At 42.4% G+C, this 26,304-nt stretch overlaps 1 protein-coding gene and 1 long non-coding RNA gene across 9 annotated transcripts in view; one reads left to right on the top strand and one right to left on the bottom strand.

The window, feature by feature from the left end:
* LOC138755103 (coiled-coil domain-containing protein 102A-like) overlaps positions 1-26,304 on the top strand; it is a 656,806-nt gene that overhangs the window by 238,791 nt on the left and 391,711 nt on the right. The gene's annotated exons all lie outside the window — the stretch shown is intronic.
* On the bottom strand, positions 9,567-25,211 carry LOC138755108 (uncharacterized). Its single transcript, XR_011352032.1, has 3 exons — positions 25,135-25,211; positions 11,657-11,807; positions 9,567-9,677 (listed from the first exon to the last, which is right to left on the bottom strand). It is a non-coding gene; the product is annotated as an uncharacterized lncRNA (long non-coding RNA).

The following is a 26,304-nucleotide window of genomic DNA, read 5'->3' as shown; positions in this document are numbered from 1 at the left end:
TGGCTACGATGTTGTAAATCTATTGTGATCAGCTCTCTCTTGAGGTTGAATGAACCGCAAATAAAATAACTGTGTTTGTTCCACATATACTCAGTGGCCAGGATCACAGTGAGGCCTTGGCTTGGGTAGACAACTTGGTCATCGGGAACAAGCTGAACTGTATATGACTCAAAGCCCCTCAATTCAGGGGGAAAACCAATAAGACAAGGATGAATACAAAAACAATGCAGGTGGAAAACAAATTGATCAGTCAGCAGAATGGGGCATGAATCCATTCAAGTAGAGGAACATTTAACTACATCTGTTCTGCCATTCAATTAGATTGTGGCTGATAAATCTCTTAACTGCATATCCATTTTGGCTGGCTGTTGAGCAGTTTTGTTTCATTGTTTCTCTTTCATGTTGGGAATGGATCAGACACAGCTGAGGAAAAGTGTAAAGGTAACTTCATATATTAAATATGTTTTTTTTTAATTCTGAGAAGCTTCTGTAAAAGCTTTACACATGCTACCAAATATTTGAATATATGGAGATCTTAGACTGATTTTCTTCACAAATGTTTTGTTAAAAAGCAGGAACTATGCAAATTTAGTGAAAAGTGTAGATGGTGTGATTGTAGTAAGCATGCAGAAATGCTGGAGGAGCTCAGCAGATATTGTGTTGCTCGTAGGAGGTAAAGATTCATAACTAATGTTTTGGGGTTGAGCCCTTCTTCAAGGTATGAGCAAAAAGCAAGGAGGGGCCTAAATAAAAAAGGGTAGGGGGAGGAGCACTGTGGCCACATTTTTCATGTTTCCTCTCCAGCCCTCCTATCCATGTCCATTTATGGCTTTATGATTGTCGGCCTGTGTTCGTCACCGTGCATTTTCTTCCCTCCTCCCCCAGCCTTTTAATTCAGGTGCCTGCCTGCCTTCTGCTCAGGCCAGAAATGGCGATTATGTATTGTAATCTCCTATGGATGCTGCAAGACCTGCTGAGCCCCTCCAGGGATTTTGTGCTTTCACTGTGTCAACTTAGACTTTTTGAGCTATATATTAGTACAGAAGCTTGACGTAAGATATATTTTTTTCTACAGCTTAATCTTCTTTGTTTTAAACCAAGAAAAATAGCGTAATTATTCTTTGTAAGCCAAACTCGAGCAATGCATTTTACAATGATTGCAATTAGGTGAGATTTTAACAGTGCCACCACTGATAATGCCGGGTGTATGTTGTAAATGAATGGTCAGTTATCGAGGAAATGGATCACTCAAGAATTGCCAGCTATTATTTCAAATTTTAATTATGAACTGATTTTGGTGAAAGAGACTGACGACCACAATATTTCAAATGTAGACATACAGCTGATAACAGGTCTTTCCAGCCCATCAGCTCATGTCACCCAAATACACCATACTCAGTACATTTTGAAGGGTGGGAGAAAACCAGAGCACCTGGAAGAACCCCATGCAGATGCAGGGTGATCATACAAACTCCTAATAGACAGCGCTGCATTCGAAACCCAAGTTGCTGGTGCTGCAATAGCATTGCGCGAACTGATATCTCCTTAGTAGAAAGGAAGAACTAACTACCAGCTTGGTGATGGTACTAATCATACTTTGAAGAAGGGCTCAGGCCTGAAACATTGGTTTTATATCTTTATCTGCTGTGGATGTGCTGTTCCTCCAGCATTTTTTGTGCTTTTGCTAATTTTTATGCCATTTTGTGTAACTGCGTTTAAATAGTCAGGAAAGGTCTAAGTGCTGAGTGTAGAGTGACTTCCTGCCTGGTCAAAGTTAATCAAATTGAATCTTGCACATGTGACCTTAGAAATAAAAGCATTTTTTTTGAGAGCCACTTAAGTGGTGAAAGAAGCATTTTTTTAAAAATTCTTTCAAAGGTGTATTGTTTTTAGATTTCATATTTATTGTTAGAGCACATACTTGCTGCATACAATCCTGAAATTCTTTTTCCTGCGGGCAAGGCAGAATGACCACTTATTGGTAGTGCAAAAAAAATGTACTCAATGTACACACGGTAAACAAAGAAATGTAAACAAACTGAGCAATGCAGAGAAGAAAAAAGTCAATAAAGTTCAAAAGTAAGCATGTGGACTTGAGTAAATTGAATGGACTGAAGGCCATTAAGTCCCAAGGGCCTGATGGACTGCTTCTCAGGGGGCCTAGGGAGGTTGCTCTTGAAATTGTGGATGCATTGGTAAACATTTTCCAATATTCTATAGATTAAGGAGAGGTGCCTGTGGATTGGAGGGTGGCTGATGTGTCACTTTTTAAGAAGGGAGGGAGGGAGAAAATGGGTAATTACAGACGGTTAGCCTGACATCAGTGGTGGGGTAGATATTAGAATATATTATAAAAGAAGAAATAAGAGGATGGTTTCAGTGGATTCCTGCCTTTTTTGAGAATCGCTGTCATAATGGATTATGGAAGGATATATGCCTCAATTGCCTGGTCTACCACCTCCAGAAAAAGAGATATCAATAAATCCTTAAATTCCTTGTAGAACTCAGGTGGGAACCCATCTTCCCCCAGAGATCTGTTAGTCTGTAGTCAACTCAATGCCTTTCCTATCCCTTCCTCTGTGAAGGGGAAATCTAAAATCTAAGCCTTCCTGTTCTTCTAGGTCTAAATTTAGTAGTTCCAATTTTGACAGGAACTCGTTGATTTTTATCTGGCTCCCCTGCCAATTCTGTTTTGTATAGATTTTCATAAAATTGCCTAACAGTCTCATTAATTTCTTTTGACTTGTACGAGATCCAGTCATTCCCAGTTTGTATCGCATTGATCATCCTTGAGGCCTGTTTTGCCCTCAACTGCCAGGAGAGGACTTTAATGGGTTCTCTCCCCCCAATTTGTAATATTTTTGTTTTGACCTCATTATGGCCTTTTCTATATGATACATTTGAAATGTTTTGTATTTCAGATTTTTTTGGTTGTTAGAGCTCTATATGGTTCTTCAGAGCCAGATTTTTGAAAGTCATTCTCTAAACAAGTAATCTTCTGTTTTGATTCTTCTACCTCCCTCATGTATTCTTTTTGCTTGCTTTAGTGTATCCAATTATTTGACCTCTCAAATACGCTTGAAGGTGTCTCAGAGTAGAAATTTATCGAATAAAGCTAAAGTTGGTCTCATTGAACATGTCTATCAGTGCTCTTACAAAGCTACAAAACTCTAGCTTTTTTGACAGCAACATATTAAGGCGCTATCTATACACCATCTCTTGGTTATCCAGCATTTCTATGATTAATGTCAAAGGTGAATGGTCTGACAGAAGCTTTCTTGTGTACTCGGTCTCTATGATACTACTCTCTGTGATCTGAAGCCAGAAATAAATCTATCCTAGAGTAGGAATCAGTTTCCCTCGAGTAGAAGGAGTAATCCCTCTCCCTTGGCTGTTTTTACCTCCATACATCTATCAAATTCAGCTCCTTCATAAAATCAGTGGGAGCCTTTGCTGTCTTTGTCTTTGCAATTTTTTTCGTGGACTTGACAGGAGTCAGACAAAAGTTTGTTCTCCCCCAACCGGAATATTTTCTCTTCCCTCTGCCATTTTAAAGTAGGTTTCTTGTATGAATTTTTAATCATCTGGGTTGGGGGGCATATACATTCATTAGGGTCCAGGACTCTGAATATATCAGACAGTGCACCATTACCAATCTCTCTGTTCTGTCTGTGACCACTCTTTCCACTCTCACAGGAACACTTTTTCCTATCAAGTTTGTCATACCCCTTGCCTTAGAACCAAACGAGGAGGCTATTACCTGGCCTACCCATCTCCTTTTTAACTTTTGATGTTCCTGCTCTATTAAATGTGTTTCCTGGAGGAAGGCCAGATACGACCCCATTTTCTTTGTGTGCTGAAACTTTTTTCCTCTTCACTATGCCATTCAGACTGTTTGTTAAAGCGTGTATATTTGATATTATTGGCCATTGTCCCAGAGACTCTTCCCAGGTCTGTGTTTTCCCCCCTGTCCAATCTTTTTCCTTCAACCAGGCTTTCCAGTCCACACAGAATCTGCAACAAATTCTGGAAAGGAAATATAATAAGAGGCAAAAAGAACCACATAAAATACAAAAACAAACCATAAGATTCACATGTATCCCCCATCCTCTCTCTTTCCCCCCCCCTCCCCTCCCCTGCAGAAGCTTCACCAGTATCAAGCATGGTCTTTGACTAGGGCTTAGGTGTGGGAGGAAGGACTTATGGACCCTCTCTACCTCAACTGATTCTCCCAGTTTCTCCCTTCCCAAAACCTCTGGTAGCTAGCATTGAAAGAACACCCTTATGTGCCTTCCTCCAACCTCACAATTTTTAACATGTTCCTCTGGCTATGATTCTCCAGATTATCAATTCTCTGCTAGAGGCTTACCCTTTCTGCCCGCCCCCCCCCCCCCCCCCCCCCCCATGCAGTAACTTCTCTCTCCAATTTATTTATTCTGTCTTCATTATACCCAGTTCTTTCCTCCACTTCAGTCATCTTTCCTGTCAGTCCAATTAGGGTATTTTCCCATCTGTCCATTTTATTATAAAGTTCCTCTTTTTTTGGTTAAATCTCTGGCCAATCTCTCCTTTATCCTTCCCATGGCCTATAGGATGTGTAGTGAGGGCTCCGATCGCACTCTCTCTCTTGCCAACTCCATCTTGCTTACCTCGTGACGCCTGAGTTTTCCCTTTTCTCTTCTGCTGCTGCCTCTGACCCTCCTTGTCACTTCCCTCTTCGCTGGATTTGCTGCTGGAGCTGTCTGTATTCGTGGGGGTCGAGGTCTCCTGTGTCCTCCCACAAGCTGCTCCTACTTCCGGGCACTCTCCTTGCTGTCCTTGGGGCGGGGCGGGGGGTGGAGGTGGGGAAAGAGGGGTGTGACACACCCTCCCCAAGGCCCAGACCCCTCTTCCTGGGCTCCTTGCCTCCTGACAACCAGTTGGAAACTGCGTTGCCTCTCCTCCCTGAGTCGGTTTCACCTTTTGCTCCCCCCCCCCCGGGTGAGCACTGGCTACATTCTGTGGGTTGTGTCTTCATCGTCGGGATCCCCACCCCGGACTTCAGGCCTGGAATCGACATCACCATCTTGGGCTCCACAAAGCGGGCTGAATTGGATGCCAGCAGTCGTTCCTACTTCATTGGCTTTTAAAAAATTTGACTGGCGTTTTTCTCACCATTTTGTTTTTGTCAGGAAGGAACTTTTATTTATCTATTTTTGCTATTTTTAGTGTTTGTATTTTTTTTTAAAACTGTTTTTGTTCTGGGAGGTCTAAGGGTCGACGCCCTACTGTTCCCTCCTCATCACATGACTGACCCGTGACAATACATTCTTTTTCATCCTTTTTAAAGCCTAAACGTCCTTCCTGTAGTGGGGTGTCCAGAAGTTCACACTCTGCTCCCAGTGAGGTGTGATGTGGCACGTTGTGAGTTGGAGTCCCACTGGAACATATATGGATGCTTCTGGGCTGATTTCCATTACATCCTGAAAGTGAGCAGTTTTGATTGATATCCTTTGCTCTTTATAACAATATATTAAACTGATCTCTATGCAGTGCACAAAAGTTCTGGAGAAACTCAGCAGGTCATGCAGCATCCATAGGAAGCAAAAGGTGCTCAACGTTTTGGGCCTGAGCCCTTCTTCGGGCTTGTTTCTGTGGTCCAGGCGAGCATGATAGATTCCATGTTATTTGAAGAAGCAAAGATCGAATTAAGAATGATCCCAGTTTTCAGGACAACATTAGATTTTTAAACCATGTTCCTGCAATAGATTAATCATTCATTCACCTCACTGGTGTTTGTAGGATATTGCCTTGCAAACATTTGATTGAGGGGAGATGGTGCTGTTTTAAAATAATTTGAAGTATTTTTGAGATCGATCTAAGATCTCAATCTTGATTAAGAAATGAATATTTTGTTTTAAACGGCCATCTGGTAATATTAAATCGACTGCTTATTGAGGATTTTGATCTTGGGTACCGTCATGCTTCCATGTTGATTTTACTGGCTTTTTTTTTTCGGCAGTGGTGATGGTCTTAGGAGGGATAAATGTCTCAAATTGTTTTGGAGAATCCTTCAAAAATCACAGATGGTAAAGTCATTCATGATTTGAGTTCAATCATAATGGTAGATCACGGTCTCTTAATCTTCCTCTGACTGTAATGTGAATTTAAATCCTGCATGCAGGTCGGTTTATGAGTTGTGAACAAAGTGAGCTATTTTTCAGAGCAGTATCACACAAGTTGAGCAAATAATGCTGGAGAGAGTTCCTCAAGCATCTGATTGTTTGCTCAGGATTCCAACATCCGCAACTTTTGTGCTTCTCTAACACAAAACAATATTCATACAAAACCAGGATCTTTGTGAAACTTCCTTTTCCTTTACAGGGCTACTTTAGATCAGCTCACTTGCCTTTCCATTAAAACTGCAAGGTGTTTGCATATTCTTTAACAGTGGAACAAACATATTTAATAAGATTGACATTGAAAATGCATGGACTATCATTACTTAAAAACCTCTTAACGTCTGTCCCGAAAGTGGTTTGTGCTTTCAGGAATAATCTCTAATGATTTATTCTTGAATCATTTTTTTTTAATGATTTCCTCAAAGCCAGAGTGTCGAGTGTAAATGCAAACACACCAAAATGCTGCAGGAACTCGGCTGGTCTTTTCAGCATCTATAAGGAGACAAAGATGACATTTTGGGCCTGAGCCCTTCTTCAAGGGAAAAAAATCAGGAAAGGCAGAAGCAGGATGTATCAGAAAGTCTCAGAATTCAAACAATGGGGGAGGAATCCAGACCAACAGAAGGTGTTAATTGGATATGATAAGGGACAAGGTGAGAATTTGCCATGTCTGTGCGAAAGATGACAGGGAAGGGAGAGATGACTGGAAAAGGGTATGGTTTCTTTTTAAACAAAAGCTCGAAGTCGATATTAATGCCATCCAGTTGACGAGTGCCCGGTCATAAGATGAGGTCTTATTCCTCCTATTTATGGGTGGCGTCAGTCTGGCAGTACATGAGACCATGGATGGTCATGTCAGCAAGGGTATGGAATGGAGAATTGAAATGGGAGATCAAAGCTATTGCATCAGACAGCTGAGGTGCTCAACAAAGTGATCTCCCAATCTGCATCCAGTCTCTCCAATGTAGAGGAGACCAGAGCAGGAGCACCAGATGCAATAGGTGACCCCTGCAGATTCACAAGTGAAATGTTGCTTCACTTGGAAGGACTGTTTGGGGCCCCAAATGGTGCTGAGGGAGGAGGTGTTGGTGCAAGTGAAACATCTGTGGTCACAGGGGAAGCTCTGAGGGGGACGATTTGTGGGGAGGGAGGAGTGGACAAGGGAGTCAAGGAGGGAGCGGTCCCTGCGGAAGAATGAGAGGAGAATTTATCTAGTGATGGGATCATGTAGTAAGTGATGGAAACGACGGATGAGGATGTGTTGGATGCAGAGGCTGGTGGGGAGGTGTCGGACTCTGGCTTTACCTTACTCTTAATTTAGTCTATGTGTGGTCTGAGTCCAGCGTGTTCTTTGAATGAAGTGATAGGAGAAGGTATTCGGTTCAACAGTCAGTTTATTACACAGCACAAGAATAAAACTTAACAGAGCTCTGGGTCAGTCGTTAGTTCATAGGTCACCTGCACAGTGAGCTATTCCCCAAGACTGACCCCTATTGTCCAGTTGGCTCAGTTTATATAGATCAACCTTATCATACAGAACAAAAGTTGTCTTCCTTTGCTAGATCTTTTTGCATAAGGGTTATCGCAAGTCATCTCCTGTTTTGCGGATATCTGGGGTGTAGCACTCCCATCTTAATCCTCCAAGCCAGACTATCCTGTTGATTGGATCAGAAATTAATTCATCCCCAGATATCTCTAATCACCATTCTGTCCCTGTCTGGCCAATTTCTGCTGTTCTCTTTAACACCTCCTCATGCCTTAATCTTCCTCCTAGACTGGTTATCCATTCCCTTTGTTTCTTGCAGGCCATTCTTTGTTCTGGTCTGGCCTGTGACTCCTGTGCTACTCACCACCTCCTTCAGTTTGAGCATTCCTCCTAAATTGCTTTATGCATTTCCTCTCCCTGTATTTGGGAGCAGACAATTTTGCTCAGCCAACTTTGCTCCATGCTGTGATTGCCACTTAATCACATTCCTCTTTTTCCCTGACTCATGCCGTACATATAAACTTATTAATTAATCATTTCTTCCATAATGTTTTAACCCCTAGATTCCAACAGAGGTAGGTAAGGACAAGAGGAATCCTGTCCTTGTTGCACGTGGGGGCATATGTGCGGATATTGGAGGATGTGCGGGTGAGGGCCGAGTTGATGGTGGTAGAGGAAAAAGCCATCTTATTTGAAGGAGGACATCTCTGATGATCTGGCATGGAAGTCTTCATCCTGATGGAGGAATTGAGTGAATGGAATGGAATCTTTACATGGGGACAGGATGGGAAGAGGTGTAGTCGAGGTATCTGAGGGAGTTGGTGGGTTTATAGAAGATGTGTGTTGAGAGTTTGTCTCCTGAGAAAGAGGCAGATCGAGGAAAGGCAGAGGGTTGTTCGAGATGAAACAAGCAAATTTGAGGTTGGGGTCGAAGTTGGCAGTAAAATGGATCAACTCGATGAGCTTATCATGAGTGCAGGAGGCAGCATCAAAGTCTAAATAGTCCAAGTAAGGTCCATCCAGAATCCACTTTTACCAGTTGGCCATTGTATTGGGAAAGGTTGTGGCAGTCATGTGACAGCACTGCCCACCACCTAATTTGAGGACACACCAGCTGCCAATAAAGGCTTGTGGTTCCATCCCACCCATTAGTGCACACCTTTCTCAGCCATGTAAATTACCTGGACTGCATACTCCAGCCTGCCTTTATTTCGCCTTGGGCCATTGGCTATTGTAATTGGATTAACCATCCTGGCACCGAGCAATTGGAATCCTGTAGATGATCTGGGCTTGTCCCTCCAGCACTATAAAGGTGCCATGTGCTCTTTGCTCTCTTTTTGCCAGCTTGGGACCACCCTGCTTCACTCCAGGCCTAGAAATGTGGTAGGGTGCTAGAAAAATTGTTGGTAAGATGTGCACTGTGAAAAGGGTTGGGAGTGTTTAATTAGTGCCCCTTGCAGCATAGAACCATGCCTGCACTGAGTCAAGGGGTGTTGGGGCATTGTAGTGATTTTTTTTCCTTGATCATTGTATGTACCAGTTCATTGTATGTGGAGTGTATTTTGTTCCCATGCTATTTCCCCCATGTTCATTATAAATTGTCTGCTATTTCTTTCCCACGGCTGCTGTAAAATGTCTGTGCGTCTGTCTGTGCTGTATCAGTTGCCATTTCCCACACTTGCCTTCTGTAAATAAAATACTTCCCCATCAAAACTGTGTTTAGAGTCCTTGCCTTTGAGACCTCCCAAACCTGTTTCCTCACTCTCAACAGCCATTTTAAGTTGTATGTTAATTTGTGGATTATAATCAAATTGAATATAAGATACTGTATATGTTGGTGTATAAAATGGTATTTGAACCTTAAAAATTATCACCCCAAAACCATGGGTATAAACCAAGTATAAAATCCGAACCTTAATATCCTGTGGTTTAGAGTGCCCCCATGGCGATGGAGAACAGCATAAAACACTCACGTAACTCCTATGGTCCTTCCTCTGAATATTTTTCTTCCAAAACTTGCATTTGGGTAGCTGGATTAATAGTAATGTAATATTAAAACAATAAAAATGCACTGTAAACTTGTCCAACGTACCTTAAAATAACAGCCCGGGATACACCAGTTGCCTTTTGCAGCAGTTGACGAATAGCAAAGTGTCAGGCTCCCCTGTGGGGTCCATCACCCAGATCGACCACTGTCAGCACTCTACAAACTCTAAACGGCTGTTAAAGGAGCTGATGGTGGTTTATTTTAAAGTATGCTCATAAAATGTAAAATTTCACTGGGTAATTTGCTTTTAAAATATTGTGACAGCATCACTTCACTGGTCAGTGGGATGGTTGGTAAAGGACTATTGGGGCAGTAAACACTCGGCAGTAAGTGCCAGACTTTGGGGGATAGACCTTTACAGCGAGTAAAGCTCGAAACCTACATTTTAAATGGAAATTCTGGGGTTGTCTTTTACATTGACATAAACAGTATTTGTAATTTACACCATCTATTGGAAAATAAGAAATCTCCAATTAATCAATCAGGGGTTTGTATATGTTAATAATAGATTAGCACAGGGTCTCCAAAGTGGTCAATATTGACCCCTGGGGGGTTGATGTGACTATACAGAGGGTTGGGGGTTGATTGAACTTTTGTGGTGGAAAGCAGGGACGAATCAATGGAAAATAGCATCTTTAGCAATGGTAGTCAACCTGTTGTGAGAGCTGGGCCTTAGTGGCTGCTGTGTGGCATTTGGCTTCGTCCTTTGAGTAAGGTGAGAGCGAATGGGAGGATGGACTGCATAGAGGACTATTGTGTTCTTGGTACGTTTGGTAGCACAGCCAACCCCCAGCCTGTCCAGCTCCGTGATTCCATGCCCAGGAGTCGATGAGGGATCAAGTATTCCATGAAGGGGTGGATGGTCTAAAATGTTTGAGGACCCCTAGATTACCACATCTAATAAATGACACCAAACTTGACCAGTTTAAAGCTGAAGGAAATTGGGAAAAAAAATGCTATTCTTCTGCAGGCCATTAGGGGATGGGAACTAAGTGATTGTCTGCAAGGAGCTTTGCATCCTGTGAGTAATTAATAAATTAGATTAGTCCAGCTTGGTATAGGCAGTTCATGAAATAAATTCACCTGAAGCTATTTCACTAACTTCATTTTGTGCTGCTGTGTCTTCCAAAAAAAACGGAAAAATGAACCTGTGGTGAAAGCAATGATGCAGCCGTGTGTTAATTTTATTCCATATAGAGCATCTCTCCAAGATTTACTGCCTCAGTTTTCCTCTGTCATTAAGTGCTATTTGATGGCCTGCAGAAGGAAGCTGGCCACTGCTGTATAAACAAATTTCTGACTTGGGGTGGGCGGGGGGTGGTCCCAAACACACAAGGGAGGTGAAAGGGAATGCCAGGAGAAGCAAGAGATGAAAGCCTTCTTGTGTTGTTTGCCAAAGTTTTTTTCGCAAAGGAAATGTAAGCATACTTTGGATATCAAATTGTTACCATGAGGTGGGTGATACATTGAGTTCTTGGGTTCATTCAATTGGTTTTAAATGTATTTCGAGTGATTATATTGGCCATATGAGAAAATCACAAGTTCATATGCATTATTTGATACCCAAGAACCACAGTGAATTTGCTGATGAATGCACAACAAAAAACACAGGAGGAAAAAAGACGATCCCAGGCCCAGTTAAATCAATACTTTGTGATGTCATGTCCCTCATCCAACAAACAGATGTCATTAGTGATCATATACATTTATCAAGTAGCTGCAAGAATTAGCGTGATCAGAGGACATGTCTCAGGTATTTTATCAATAAAGTAATAGCTGAGGTGATTTGAAGCATTGCAGACAGATTAGATTTCAAATTCTGTTATAGACAGGACATAATGGAGCCAACATTCAGACACACGGTAGTTCCGAGTCCATGGATACTGACACACCTGGGAGTGGGGGAGAGTCGGTGGAGAGGAACCTACAAAGCACAATGATAAAATAGCTATATTTTCTCACCGGCATCGTCCAGTGTAATTTTGATTCCTTTTGCTACCATTCTGTACTTTGAAGATGTTGTACATGTTACTAGTATTACCATAAATTTGTTGCTTATTCATATTGCTGCTGTTGATCCGCAACTTTAAGGAGTCCTCTTTGGTGTTAAATGCTGTTAAACATTGAATTCAGAAATTATTGTTTGTTATTTTTGAATAGTCAGGAAAATCCCTGGTATCTGGCACCTGGTTGATGTCAGATAAGTGTATGGTTGGTTGAGACAGACTCTTACAATGCCTCATTAATACACCTGTGTTTATATATTTTTTAAAAAGTTTAAAAAGACAAAAATACTGTACTTGCATTGAACAAACTTCACTTGTATGAATTATATGGTATTAGCCTTCAAGCATTTTACTTCTTTCGGTCACATTCTTTGAAAACATTTAATTGGTGCTGCATCTGCAGGTTCTTCCCCCTCCATGCAGTCTCCCAAAAGATTAATAATAACCTCTTAGATAATGAACTCCTCCCCCCACCCCCCCCCCCCCCCCAAGTTTAGAGAAAAATTCCTTGACTGGGGTGACTCTTAGTAAACAGGCATAAGCAGACACTTTAAGAGACTCACCCCCAACACTGAGTGACATCAACCAGCTCTTAAAATTTTAAACTTACATATTTTTATTTCTTATTTTATTCTTAATTATATTAGTCTTTTAAAATTTATTTTCCTCAATTTTTTTGCAATTGGCTTGAGGCTGCCAGTTGCTTGAATTCCAGATACTTGGAGTTTTGCTCTATTTTATGTTAACTTGCAGTTGTGGCATCAAGAATTAATGTTGTTCATTTGAGAAATGGCAGGAAAAAATTAGTTACTACCTGTTTTGAATGACCAGCCCCCTGCGCAGAAGTCTGGACTAAATCCAGGGACACACACTTATTGCCATGACAGTTGTGGAATTTGCATTTCTGTCCAATCACTGGACAATATTCGAAACGCTTTGGCTCCTGATTTAATTTCAAACTGAACGCAAAGATAGTTGCAGAAACATTAAATTATCTTTCATTTAATTTAACTGCATGTTCAACTGACCTAAAAATGTTTTCCCACTGACTTTCGTTTGCATTCGCCATCTGGTGCCTCTCGTGTCAGTGTTCAACAATAGTCAGCCAGCATTGATGGATTCCAGATGCAATATCCTGGTGAAACCTTTCACTATGTTTGTCACTGACCACACCAAGATCAGCAGGGGAAAAAGTCCAAGTGAGAATGCAGAAAATAAATTTTCAATGACATGTTGCAGTTTATGGTTTTGTATGCTTGAAGCATATTAAAAATAGGTAAAGGTTCCATTAGTATCACATGACATTTAGAATGCAGCATTCATGAAATTCTTTAACATTTGTCTACTGTTGGGCAGAGGCCGCCACAGTTCACCCTGTGCCTGGACTGGGGCCACCGCCTCCCACTCCCTGCCCGGACCGGGGCCTCCGCCTGCCTCACTCGACCGAGGCCGGGGCCGCCGTCTCCCCCTTGCTCCTGCCCGTATCGGGGCCGCCGCCGTCTACTCTTCGCCCGGACCGGGGCCGGGGCCGCTGCTGCTCTCCCTGTGCCTGGACTGGGGCCGCCACCTCCCACTCCCTGTCCGGACCGGGGCCTCCGCCTGCCTCACTCGACCGAGGCCGGGGCCGCCGTCTCCCCCTTGCTCCTGCCCGTATCGGGGCCGCCGCCGTTGCTCTCCATTGCAGGCAAAATCTTCGCTAGGATTCTACTAAATAGAATAATACCTAGTGTCGCCGAGAATATTCTCCCAGAATCACAGTGCGGCTTTCGCGCAAACAGAGGAACCACTGACATGGTCTTTGCCCTCAGACAGCTCCAAGAAAAGTGCAGAGAACAAAACAAAGGACTCTACATCACCTTTGTTGACCTCACCAAAGCCTTCGACACCGTGAGCAGGAAAGGGCTTTGGCAAATACTAGAGCGCATCGGATGTCCCCCAAAGTTCCTCAACATGATTATCCAACTGCACGAAAACCAACAAGGTCGGGTCAGATACAGCAATGAGCTCTCTGAACCCTTCTCCATTAACAATGGCGTGAAGCAAGTCTGTGTTCTCGCACCAACCCTCTTTTCAATCTTCTTCAGCATGATGCTGAACCAAGCCATGAAAGACCCCAACAATGAAGACGCTGTTTACATCCGGTACCGCACGGATGGCAGTCTCTTCAATCTGAGGCGCCTGCAAGCTCACACCAAGACACAAGAGAAACTTGTCCGTGAACTACTCTTTGCAGATGATGCCGCTTTAGTTGCCCATTCAGAGCCAGCTCTTCAGCGCTTGACGTCCTGCTTTGCGGAAACTGCCAAAATGTTTGGCCTGGAAGTCAGCCTGAAGAAAACTGAGGTCCTCCATCAGCCAGCTCCCCACCATGACTACCAGCCCCCCCACATCTCCATCGGGCACACAAAACTCAAAACGGTCAACCAGTTTACCTATCTCGGCTGCACCATTTCATCAGATGCAAGGATCGACAATGAGATAGACAACAGACTCGCCAAGGCAAATAGCGCCTTTGGAAGACTACACAAAAGAGTCTGGAAAAACAACCAACTGAAAAACCTCACAAAGATAAGCGTATACAGAGCCGTTGTCATACCCACACTCCTGTTCGGCTCCGAATCATGGGTCCTTTACCGACACCACCTACGGCTCCTAGAACGCTTCCACCAGCGTTGTCTCCGCTCCATCCTCAACATCCATTGGAGCGCTCACACCCCTAACGTCGAGGTACTCGAGATGGCAGAGGTCGACAGCATCGAGTCCACGCTGCTGAAGATCCAGCTGCGCTGGATGGGTCACGTCTCCAGAATGGAGGACCATCGCCTTCCCAAGATCGTATTATATGGCGAGCTCTCCACTGGCCACCGTGACAGAGGTGCACCAAAGAAAAGGTACAAGGACTGCCTAAAGAAATCTCTTGGTGCCTGCCACATTGACCACCGCCAGTGGGCTGATAACGCCTCAAACCGTGCATCTTGGCGCCTCACAGTTTGGCGGGCAGCAGCCTCCTTTGAAGAAGACCGCAGAGCCCACCTCACTGACAAAAGGCAAAGGAGGAAAAACCCAACACCCAACCCCAACCAACCAATTTTCCCTTGCAACCGCTGCAATCGTGTCTGCCTGTCCCGCATCGGACTGGTCAGCCACAAACGAGCCTGCAGCTGACGTGGACTTTTTACCCCCTCCATAAATCTTCGTCCGCGAAGCCAAGCCAAAGAAAAAAAACTGTTGGGCAGACAGAGTTGCCACTTTCTCCAGTGCCTCTCACAGAAACCTACAGCACCTGATGTTCCTAGGCAGTCTCTCCAGGTAATGACCAGCCCTGACCCTGCTTAACTTCCGAGATCAGACAATCTCAGGCGTATTCAGGAAATCACAAAAAAGGTTGTATCTTTTTTTTAAAAAAAGTATGTGATCGGAAAATTTTAAGGTGATTCTTGTGATCAGTAGCCCAAAATCTGTAAAATGCATCCAAAAGTATCAGGAAGCAAAATCTTCGTGGTCCAGATGGTTTCTTTTTAATGACTACAATACTAGTGGATTGTGATACTAACCCATTTGCTTTGTTAAAGTCCTTTAGGGAGGCAATCTCCCATCCTTACCTGGTCTGACCAGCCTATAACTCCAGGTGGATAGGCATGTAGTCGACAATTATATGTCCTATGCAGCGATCCATCATGCAACTCCATTTAATAAAGAATGAGAATAAAATCAGACAACCTCTGCCACCAAATTAAACACCGTAAAATAATTAGTAAAAAACAGAATGCCGGAGAAAAAGTAAAAACACACTGAAATGCTGGAGGAATTCGGCCAGTCTTTTCAGTGTCTATGAGAGGCAAACACATATTGCCGATGTTTCAGATCTGAGCTCTTCTTCAAGCAATAAACAAAATAAGCCAGAAGCAGGAAATTTCAAAGTCGCAGTATTCAAGCAATGGGGGAAGGAAGCTAGACCAACCCAAGATGTTAATTGGATTTGATAGGGTCTATGTTAGAACATTGCAGCATAGCACAGCCTCTTCAGCCTTCAATGTTGTGCCGACCTATATATTCCTAGAAAAAAAACTAGACCCTTCATACTTCACATCCCTCTATTTTACTTTCAACCATAGGGCTGTCTAAGAGACTCTTAAATGCCCCTAATGTTTCAGCCCCCACCACTACCACCACCCATGACAATGCATTCCAGGCACCCACAACTCTCTGTGTGGTTTTAAAAGAAATTATCCCTGATGTCGCTCCTGAACTTTCCTCCCCTCGCTTTGAAGAGATGTCCCCTGGTGTTTGCTATTCCTGAGAGGCTCTGGCTGTCCACCTTATTCATGTCTCTTAGAATTTTATAGACCTCTATTAAATCTCCTCACATCCTTCTGCATTCCAAAGTCCCTGTCTGTGTAAATCCCTTCCCATAATACCCCTCCTGTCTCTGCAAGCCCTCACTGGCATCTCCACCCCTTCCTGTCTCTGTAACCCACCCTCCAGTTCTCTCAAAACCTTCCTATCTCATTTACCCCCTACTCTGGTCTTGCTACACCCCTCTTAGTCTGTAAACCATCTCTGGTCCCCTATGCTCATTCCTGTCTCTGTCACCTTCTCTGGTCTACTATGCCTTCCTTGTCTCGGTAACCTGCTCCAGTCCCATACACCCCTTACTGTCTCTGTTACCCCTTTCAGTCCCCTACACTCCTCCCTGTCTCTTCAACCCCCTCCAAATCCCTGGGCCTCTCCCTGTCTCTAACCCCATGAGCTCCCCTACTCCACTCCCTGTCTCTGTACCCAATGTGGTCCCCTATGCCCCTCCCAGTCTCTGTTAACCCCTTTAGTACTCCACACCCCTCTCTGATTCTGAACCCCCCCTCCCCCTCTGGTTCCCCACACACCTCTGTCTCTGTAACCCTCTCCAGTCCCTTAGACCATTCCTTGTTTCTGTACTCCTCCCACTTACCCCTCCCCCCCACCCTTGGCTCTCAACACACCTCCCTGTCTATGTAACTCTATCTGATCCCAATATCACTCTCTGTTTCTGTAACCACCACCTCCCCCTTGTCCTCCACACCCCTCTGTCTGTAACCCACTCCAGACCACTGGGAGGTCCACATTGTGGTGGTCAGAGCCAAGCTGCTCAACATTGTGATCTCCTAGTCTTGTCATGCCTCTGTCTCCCAGTGGCCACCCATTTCAATTATCCACCCCATTCCCTTGCTGATATGTCTGTCCATGGTCTTGTGCTCTGCCAGACTAAGACCATCCGTAAATTGGAGGAGCAACACCTCATCTACTGTCTTGGTACCGTCCAACTGGATAGCATTAATGTAGACTTCTTAGGCTTTTTTTTTAAAAAGTTTTTCATACTTGTTGTAATCAAATTCACCCCATCTCAAGACCCCCTTCTACCAAATTCCCTCATATATAAAACTCGAGTATATATAAAAAAATTTTTTTGAATTGCAGATAGAGGTATTGTCCCCCACTTATCTCCAAATTTTTCATAAATACTTAGAGGAGAATTTTCAGGTTTAGAGGCACAAGGAAGATATCATTACAAATTTAATCCCATTATTTGGGTGTAGAGGCGCAACATTTGCAAAAATGTACTGTACCTGTTCCTCAAATTATATGTAATTTTTTCCAAAGGGATGCAACTTTGAATTTCTGCATGCCACCTTGGCATATCCAAAGATATGTCAGACTTTTAAGTAACTGCAATGCATTTCCTTGCTACTTTTAGTTTGGGTCTTTTGCCTTCAATATTTTCTAATAAAAATAAATCGGGACTTTGCGGAAAGACAATTCCTATAACTTGTTCTTAAAAAATTCCATAGATCTGCCCAAAAGGGCTTTACATTGGAATAAGACCAAATTGAATGTTAAGAAAAATCCTACATCTTTGCCATACCTCAAACATTGATCTGATAAATCTGATTTCAATCTATTTCAACTGTAAGATATAAGCTGATGTAATAAAAATCTATATGTTATATTAATAATATTAGTCATATAATCCCTGCATAAATCTTCCCATATTTATTCATCAATTGTAATATTTAAATCTGTTTCCCATCTCTGTCTAGATTGATGAAATCCTTGTTTGGGAGTTCCTGCTTGTAGTGATGAATATATCATAGAAGTAAATTTTTTTTAACAATTCCTTTCCGATAAGTTCTATCTCAGTACAACAAGATAAAAAAAACATAATTGGTCCAAGCTTATCTCTCAAATATGCTCTTAATTGAAAATAACAAAAAAAGAATATTATGTGGTATAGCATATTTATTCCTCAATTGCTCAAATGACATTAAATAGACCCTTTCCATAACAATTGTCAATGTTTCCAATCCCTTATGAAACCAAATATTCAAAAACTGATTATCTCTTGAAAAAGTTGTAAGGGGATTTGGGATCATTGGCACTTTAGGTGATATAGATCTTCTTGCACTAATATCATTTATTTTATTCCAGATATTGAGCACATGTTTCAATAATGGTGTCTCCTTGTCAGCAACCATCAATTTTAGGACCCACATTAATAAATTCTTCTGCTTTCCTCTCTTCTATTTTATTCAGTTCTATATCACTCTCTTCTCTCTCTCTCTCTCTCTCTCTCTCTTTCTCTCTCTCTCTCAAAGAGGCAAGAAATCTTACTTTAGCTGCTCGGTAATAATTTCTAAAATTAGGAAGCTATAGACCTCCCGGTTCATATTTCCATGTAAATTTTTCTATAGAAACTCTTGACATTTTACTTGTACAAAGGAACCACCTTACATATTTATTCAATTCTTGAAAAAAATTTGAGGTATTAAAATAGGTAATGTTTGGAAAAGATAATATGTTCTTAGAAATATATTCATATTTATACAATTAACCTTTTGAACTAAATTTATAGGTAAATTGATCCATTTTTCAAATCTTCTTAAGTAATGATAAATAATTCAATTTATACAAATTCTTCAAATTACTATCTGTACATGTACCTAAATATTTACTACCCTCTTTTGGCCATTTAAACTGAGTGCCCCTTTGACATTGATCACTTTCCATTAATGGCATGATTTCACTTTTATCCTAATTTATTTTATAACCTGAAAAATTTCCATATTTTTCCATTTGAAGTATAGTTTTCATAAAGATGTCTCGGGGTTAGTCAAATATATTAGACCATCATCTGCAAATAAACTAATTTTATGTTCTTCTTGACCTACCCTGAATCCCTTAATTTGTAAATCAGACTGAATTACCTGGCCAAGTGGTTCTATAGCTAAAATAAATAAAGCTGGGGATAAAGGACATCCTTGTATCCTTCTCTACTAGGTCTCATCATTTTAAACAGTTTGGACACTTGTCCATTAGTTACTACTTTGGCTTTAGGATTATTAGATAATGCTCTAATCCAATTTTAAAAATTCAATCCAAATTTTTCTAATGCCTTAAACAAAGTCCCATTCTAATCTGTCAAATGCTTTTTCTACATCTAAGGGCACTGCAACACTTGAGTCTTCTTTTAGTGCTAAATAAATTATACAAAGTAATCGAGCTACATTTTCTGATGATTGTCTCTTTTTAACCAAACCTGTCTGATCCATATTTGTAAATTGAGATCGCAATTTATTCAATCTATTTGCCAACATTTTTGCAACAACTTTATAATCTGCATTTAATAATAGATCTATGAGATGAAGCTTTTAAAGGGTCCCTTTTTTTTTAGGAATCACAGTAATTATTGCCATCAAAAATTATTCTGGAAGAGTGTGTTTCCGAAGCCTTGCATAAATATAGGAATTAGTAGATGATTTATCTGGTTTTCATTAAATCTCCCTCACTCTTTCCCTAGCGCTGTCTCCCGCCCCCCCCCTCCTATTCTGTCTTCTTTCACACGAACATGATAAATTCTTACCTTGTCCCTTATCATATCTAATTAACACCTCTTGTTGGCTTTTAATTTTTAATTTGGATGTACAGCATGGCAACAGGTCATTTTGATCCATGAGTCCATGCCACCCAATTAACCTTTTTACTTCAACCACGGTGTCTGCAGACTTTTGTGTTTTACTTTGGCACTGACATTTTTACTTTGTTCATAATTTTATCTACTGTCCTGTGTTAGCTGTGAATGAGGAGTTCATCCATGATGAACAACATTTTCAGGAAGCACTGGTTGTAGAAAGAATGTACTCTGAGTAGCAAACTTTGATGTCCATCCCAAGAATGTTACAATTGCACTATGATTGACTGAGCTGGGCGAATCCTGAAGGAAACAGCTGCCTGACGGGGGCTGTAACATGTAAAGGGCAAACAAGCATGAGTGATATGCTTCCATGAACTTGCCTTCAACAATCTACCTATGGCTGGTGCGCCTGTCCATGAGAACAGTTAATGGACAGCCTTTGGAAATGAAGATATCCTTCACTGCTTGGCTCAATAAAATTCTTTGGAGCATAAATAATGTAGATCAGTGGTTTTCAAGCTGCCCACCTAAACTCTCATTCCACCTTAAGCAATCCTTATGCCATAATATGCTCTGTGATTAGTGAGGGATTGCTTAAGGTGGTATGTGAATGGAAAGAAACAGTTTGAAAACCACTGTTTTAATCATACCTCATTGACTTATGTGCACAGTTTCATAACTCCAAAGGAAATGGGCAAATGATTTTTTTCCAAAACCAAAATATTTCAGTAACAATTGGATCTAGAGCAGTGGTTCTCAATTTTTCCTTCCCACTCACATACCACCTTAAGCAATCCCTCACTAATCAGAGCACCAATGGCATAGAGATTCCATCAAGTGGTATGTCAATTTAAGGGGCAATTTGAAAACCACTGATGAACATGGTCATAGGGATTGACTGGCCTGAATTAGGAGGAGAGGTTGGATTGGGTGGGAATTTTCTCCCTGGAATGTGAAGCTAAGGGGAAGACCTGACAAAGGTTTATAAAATCATGAGAGACACAGGAAAGGTCAATGGCCTGTCTTTTTTGTAGAGCAGGTGAATTCAAAACTAGAGGGAATATCTTTAAGGTAAGAGGCAAATTAAAGGGGTCCTCAGAGGTAAGTTTTTCAGAGGGTAGTGGGTATTTGGAATGAGCTTTCAGAGGAAGTGATCAAAGTGGTACAATTACAGAATTTGGACAGGTACATGGGAAGGAAAGGTTTAGAGCAGGGTTGGGCAACTTTTTTTTAAAAAAGCCCTCACATTCCACATTAAGCAATCCCTTGCCAATCACAGAGCACTTATGGATAGTGAATATTTAAGGTGGAATGTGAGTTTAAAAAAAAAAGTTGCCCTCCCCTGGTTTAGAGAGAGCCCATTTGGTCCATATCACTCTAAATCTTTCCCATCATGCCTGTCCAAATTCTGTAACCTTAACACTACCACTTTCCTATGAAAGTTCATTCCGGATACCCAAACACTTTGGGCAGCAAAGCTGAGTTGGGCTGCAGTACCTGTTCCTATGCTGTGTATCTCTTTGATTCTATACCTACAATCATGTAACGTGGAAAAGACTGAACAGATCTGAGATAAGTAGTGGGAATCCTCAAGACTGTGAACCATCGGTAACAGCAGAAAGATTCGGCATTTATTAAAAAAAAAGTCTAGTGTTCCAGTATATCTCTTACAGTCAAGCCAGGGAATCAACCTTGCTTTCATGTGGAGTGCAGAAGGACAGGTTGGAAGCAACACTAGGAATTGCTAATTGTGAGCAGCTGGTGAAGCTGTAATGACAGGACTAAAAAGCAATAGCAGCTGGTGTAAGTGATCTGAAATTCAATGGATGAAACTGACCAGCAAACTCCAAGATCTGGGATTCAACACTCCACTGTGTAATTGGATCATGGATTACCTCACCTTTAAGCCACAATCAGTGAAAATTGGTAAGAACATCTCCACAATCTCCATCAGAGCCACAGGTCTGCATGATTTGTCTCCTGTTTGTTTCCTGTTCTACTCACTTTATACTTACGACTGTGTAGCTCGGTACGACAATAATACCATCTACAAATTTGCCGATGAAACCATGGTAGTGGGTTGCATAAAGAAAGGTGATGAGTCAACATACTGGAGGAAGATTGGAAACTTGGCTGAATAGTGCACCAATACAACCTTCCACTCAATGTCACCAAAACCAAGGAGCTGATTGTTAACTTCAGGAAAGGAAAGACAGAGGAATACAATCCAGTGATCATTGGGGAATCAGAGGTGGAGAGGGTGAGCAAATTAAAATCACTATTTCAGACAATCTTTCCTGCACCCAACACATTAATAGCATCAAGAATAGAGCATATCATTACTTTTACTTCCTCAGGAGTTTGTGGAGGTTTGATAACCCTGGCAAATTTTTAAACAGGTGTGGTGGAAAGAGTGCTGACTGGGCTGCATCACAGTCTGGTATGGGGACACAAATACCCTTGAGCATTAAGCCCTGCAAAAAGTAGTGGCCACAGTCCATAACCTCAAAGGCAAAGCCAACCCCACCATCCAGAACATCTACGGGGAAGGGTGCAATCATCAAGGATTGCCGTGGTGAGAGAGTGGGGGCCGTGGGTTCACTGTGGGGACTGACACGGGGGCCACGGGGAGCGATTGGGGACCGTGGGATTGCTGTGTGGACTGACAAGTTGGCAGTGTGTACAAATAATACTGACTGGTTTAATTTGCATCTCAATTCCTCATGGAAGACCAACAAAAAATCTCCCAGAAATAATGGAGAATGAAGTTCAGTGCAAATGAGAAACTAAAAGGAATGTGTTTGTAAAGAAATACAGGCAGTCCAGGTTTCCATTCATAATTCTTCATAAGCCAATTTTTCTTTACATCAGGAATGTCCATTTCTATGATAATCTATACACATACACGTGCAATAATTCTTTCATTTGATTGAATAATCACCCTAACATTACCCTAATTAAACCATTGGAATCTATACTCCATCTTGTCATTATTGTATATGGGGCAACATTTATTTTTATTACCAGCTTAAAATGCTTTAAAAATGTATGGGAGAATTGGTGTAAAATTATACTTCCAAGAGTCAGGCCATTTGGGGAGCTACTGTCAAGTTAAAGGACCTTAAGTTTGATGAATCAGTAGCACCTGATGATGCAAATCCCAGAGTTTTGAAGGAAGTGACTTGTAGAATGATGGATGCCCTGGCTCTGTCTAAAATTCTATTGATTCTGAACTGGTTCCTGCCAATGGGAGGGTAGGAACCATACAAGAAACATGGGAGGGAGAAAGCCTGTTAGCCTGAAAATTGTAGAGGGGAGAAATGCTGGAATCTGTCAAGAAACGATGTCAGGTGGACCTGTCCTTTTGGTGGAAAATGGTGGATCCAGGAATTGTGATGGAGGAATCAGGCATGTTTGCAGACTACGAGTCTGTAAATAGCGTAACAGTATATGCTTGACATCCTGCTTTGCGGAAACTGCCAAAATGTTTGGCCTGGAAGTCAGCCTGAAGAAAACTGAAGAAAACTGAGGTCCTCCATCAGCCAGCTCCCCACCATGACTACCAGCCCCCCCACATCTCCATCGGGCACACAAAACTCAAAACGGTCAACCAGTTTACCTATCTCGGCTGCACCATTTCATCAGATGTAAGGATCGACAATGAGATAGACAACAGACTCGCCAAGGCAAATAGTGCCTTTGGAAGACTACACAAAAGAGTCTGGAAAAACAACCAACTGAAAAACCTCACAAAGATAAGCGTATACAGAGCCGTTGTCATACCCACACTCCTGTTCGGCTCCGAATCATGGGTCCTCTACCGGCATCACCTACGGCTCCTAGAACGCTTCCACCAGCGTTGTCTCCGCTCCATCCTCAACATCCATTGGAGCGCTTTCATCCCTAACGTCGAAGTACTCGAGATGGCAGAGGTCGACAGCATCGAGTCCACGCTGCTGAAGATCCAGCTGCGCTGGATGGGTCACGTCTCCAGAATGGAGGACCATCGCCTTCCCAAGATCGTGTTATATGGCGAGCTCTCCACTGGCCACCGTGACAGAGGTGCACCAAAGAAAAGGTACAAGGACTGCCTAAAGAAATCTCTTGGTGCCTGCCACATTGACCACCGCCAGTGGGCTGATATCGCCTCAAACCGTGCATCTTGGCGCCTCACAGTTTGGCGGGCAGCAACCTCCTTTGAAGAAGACCGCAGAGCCCACCTCACTGACAAAAGGCAAAGGAGGAAAAACCCAACACCCAACCCCAACCAACCAATTTTCCCCTGCAGCCGCTGCAACCGTGCCTGCCTGTCCCGCATCGGACTTGTCAGCCACAAACGAGCCTGCAGCTGATGTGGACTTTTACCCCCTCCATAAATCTTTGTCTGCGAAGCCAAGCCAAAGAGGAAAGAGATATGCTTGACTAATGTGGGACAGATTACCAAATTTTGATTCTACTGAATCTGCTGATTTAAAAAAAAATTCTTCACTGTTTCACTGCAATACCATTGATTTAACTGAATGATCTTTGCAGAGGGTATTTAAGAATTCATATTTCATGTGGACATGTGAGACTAATAAATATAATCTATTCTACATTTATTCATGTTGCTGTGGATCTGGATTCACATGCACTTTGAAGTCAGGATGCATCCTCAGAAATGAGGATGCAAGAGAAATCAGTGCACAAAGGGGCAACTGTTGCTACCGTCAACACAAAAATCTGGTGGAGGAACTCAGCAGGCCAAGTAGCATCATTGGGGGAAGAAACAAAATGTCGCCGCTTTGGTCGGAAACTTTTATCAAGTCTGAGAGTGGAAAGGGAGAGGTAGCCAGTATTGTGAGGGCAGGTTTGGAGGGGTATAACAAGGAGAAGTGGTGAACCAGGGAAGGGTGGAAGATGATGGACAGGTAGGGAGGCAGTAGGAGTTGATTGGTACGTGCCAGGAAAAAGAGAGACAAAGGTTAGGGTTTAAAACAGGATCAGGTTGAAGGAAGACAAGTGACACGGTGGAATTAAAGGCTGTTGTGGGGGTGCTAAATGGAAGAGACAAAGACCAACAGTGATGGGATCTGATAAATAAGAGGTGGTGACATTGATGATAGAATAGGCCCTATTAGGGGAATGGTGAAGGATAGATGGAACTAAAGTGGAAGGAGAACATTTGGGGGGGGGGGGTAAGAGTATGGATCGGTGGGAAAGCAGACGAAAATGGGGCCCAATGAAGGGGGAACAACAGAAGTGAATTGGAAGAAGAGGAGGGTATTTATTACCTGAAATTGGTTGACTGCTCAGAATATGAGATGCTATTTTCTACTTTGGGCCTCACTCTGGCAGTGAAGACTGCCAAGGATAGAGAGGTTGGTGAGGGGATGGGAAGGAAAGTTAAAATGCCAGGCATCCTGGGAGCTTGGAGGGGATGCTTGGCGAAATGCTCTGCATAGCTGCATTTCCAGGAGTTGTGTGTTCCTTCAATCTTTTCAGCTTACCTTTGGAGATGAGGCTTGTTTTTTCTTGCTTTGCCTCAGTGTATGAGGGGTGGATAATCCCATTTGTTTGAGTTTCTGTAAGGGATTGAGAGGGGAGATATTGAGAAGCTGCTTCCTCTCACTGGAGTATCCAGAACAGGGGAAACAGTCTGAGGACAAGAGGTCAGCCATTTGGAACACAAGAATGTAGGAGCTGGAGTAAATTTAAAATGTAGATATACGACACAGTAACCGGCCCTTTCAGCCCATGGACCCATGCCATCCAAGTACACTCAATTGACCTACAGACCTCGGTATGTTTTGAATGGTGGGAGGAAACTGGAGCCCCCGAGGAAAACCCATGCAGATATGGGGCAAAATTCAAACCTTTGACCTGATTGCTAGCCCTGTAAAGGTGTTGTGCTAATTGCTACGCTCACCATGCTGCCCCTTGAGGGGCACCTGATTTCTCAAGCCTGTCCCACCATTCAATATCCTCATGGCTGAACTGCCAGAGGGCTCGACTTTTCTTTGGTGAGAGTTTCATGGAGTGCTTAATTCGCAGTTATTTAAAAAAATGTACTAACATGCTTCATCTCGCTTGCTCAACCCTTCGTCATGGAGAATTCCAAAGATTCTCTACTCTCTCCGAAAAATTCCTGCACACCTTGATCTTAAATGACTGCCCCCATTCTTGTAGCTCTATCCCCTCAATCAGGACATTTCCACTTGTGAAATCGTCTGCCCTATCATGACCCCTTCATATACATTTAACTAAGATCACTTCTCATTCTTCTAAACTACAAAAATATCAGACAACATCTATAGCTGTTTGCATTAGGGGAAAACCCTTCCTCCTTACAAAAGATAAACAGCAGAGAGAAATAGTGTATGAATGTCTCCAATCCTTTCATAAATATGTGGACAAAAACTATACACGGTATTCCAATTGTGACTTCACCCTTTACAATTCCAGTAATACTACTTCATTGCTAAACTCCAACCTTTTTGTGATAAAGGTTATTACTTGCTGTATCTGCATGCTAAGTCTGCAGACACATGATTGAAATAAAAACACAATGCTGGAGAAACTCAGGAGGTCAAACAGTGTCCTTCATGGAGCAAAGATACAAAACCAATGTTTTGAGGTTGAGCCCTTCATTAAGGTACGAGCAGATCTGTTGGTTATGC

This window comes from Narcine bancroftii, chromosome 2, assembly GCF_036971445.1.
Source record: "Narcine bancroftii isolate sNarBan1 chromosome 2, sNarBan1.hap1, whole genome shotgun sequence".
NCBI classification, from domain to species: Eukaryota; Metazoa; Chordata; class Chondrichthyes; order Torpediniformes; family Narcinidae; genus Narcine; species Narcine bancroftii.
The sequence above is the reverse complement of the archived record's forward strand: the minus strand, read 5'-3'. Positions and strand labels throughout refer to the sequence as shown.